The sequence below is a fragment of the Sinocyclocheilus anshuiensis genome, unplaced genomic scaffold (genome assembly GCF_001515605.1).
Source record: "Sinocyclocheilus anshuiensis isolate Anshui unplaced genomic scaffold, SAMN03320099.WGS_v1.1 scaffold2585, whole genome shotgun sequence".
In the NCBI taxonomy this organism is placed as follows: domain Eukaryota; kingdom Metazoa; phylum Chordata; class Actinopteri; order Cypriniformes; family Cyprinidae; genus Sinocyclocheilus; species Sinocyclocheilus anshuiensis.
Genome location: NW_015542593.1, coordinates 60011 through 61657, shown reverse-complemented (window position 1 = coordinate 61657; position 1647 = coordinate 60011). Strand labels below are relative to the sequence as shown.

At 38.3% G+C, this 1647-nt stretch overlaps 1 protein-coding gene across 1 annotated transcript in view; it reads right to left on the bottom strand.

Moving 5' to 3' along the window:
* Positions 1-1647, bottom strand: part of LOC107694471 (lysosome-associated membrane glycoprotein 1-like) — a 14013-nt gene that overhangs the window by 11465 nt on the left and 901 nt on the right. The gene's annotated exons all lie outside the window — the stretch shown is intronic.

Here is a 1647-nt window from a genome sequence, read left to right as displayed (position 1 = left end):
CTCTCACACTCACACTCACACTCTCACACACACTCTCACACACACACACTCTCACACACACACACACACACACAGATTAACTCTCACTATTAAGTGAAAAATAAGCAAACAACAAATAACTCAGCTCAATCACTAGATCACTGTGCAATGATCATCTGAAGCAGCTTCAGAGCAGAAGACACCTCACACGGTTCCTCGTGAATCACGCGTGATGAGCCTGCAGCATCACGACACTAACACTAGTGATCAGCGCAGTGCACTACATTCACAAGAGGAACAGATACTGATCCTCTAACCGCAGTGTATCACAGCTCAAGTGTGAAGAAGAGCGAGAAGACCCGCAGAGGAGGTCAAGGCGCGGCTGGTGAGCCTGGTTTAGGTGCTACCTCTACCCACGGTGCCTTAAAGTGACAGCACTCAAAAAAACAGCATTTAATATTATAGACGTTTTGGTCTCATGTTAGATCTAACGGCTGCTGCTTCTGCAAGAGACTGCATTTTTCGAGGCATATTTATTCTTAATTTTACCGTTATAAACCATGCAGCTACGATGCGAACCACAACATTACAAACTTTGATTTGAAGCAAAACAGTCTCAGAAAATTGGACAGGACTGTGAACTTCAACTACAATCCCATGAAGCACTACCAATGACATTATCCAAGCAAAAAAAAACATCTAAAGATGTGGATTATTAATAAACTATAGACCAATGTGGAGTAGACGTCACAGTTACGTCACTTGCAGCTGCGCGCTCATAGCGGTGGCAGAAAAACACTGGGAGCAAGTGGAGGGAAACGGGTAAAATCCATGGAGTAAGAGAAAAAATGTATTGTTGTGCCTTTGGATGTCAGAATAACTAATGCAAATAATTTTTATATAACACTGTCGTTAAAGACGCCATTTGAAGCTAAACGCAGATGTTTAAACGGACAGACTATGGATGAAACCTGCTGCCACCAGATAGGCTCCGCCCACAAAAAAACGTCATCACTGTTTGCAAACACTGAGATTGGTCTATAGGGCTGTCAAATAAAAATTTGAATTTCGAATATGTGTCGAATTTAAAATAAAATCCACATTCGAATGCAAAAACTTTGCAGAAGTCCAACTATTAAAAAAAACATGTCTCGAGAATTTACAGAGTTGTTTTTTTTTTTCCATCTCACGTTTTTAAATAAAAAAAAATTTCTGTGAGATTGGCTTTCGCCCCTTTGTATTAAACTACGCATACATAATGCTGTTTTGTTTATCATTGTTTAAGCAACTTATTAATTATTTTTGGTTTATAAACATTACGCACTTTTTCACAGATAGTCAAGTTATTTTATTGCTTTAATAAACGTGCATCAGTTATATTTTTCCCCGACGCACACTCTTGTGGCCTCAGGAGAGAAGCCAAAAGCTTTTTTCCCCCTAACTGAAATTATAATTCGAATATTGATCATATTTAAGTGCAAAATTCGAATTTAGTTTTTAGCCATTTTGACAGCCCAAATAACAATATAGTTTATTGCAAAATATAAAATAATGTTATATAACATAAAACTTAGGCTAGTTGAAATATATGATTACATATATTTTTGCAGTGTTCCATAGGAGTGGGCGGAGCTAAAGCGTTCTTATGGGGCTATTTGCTTGTCGCAG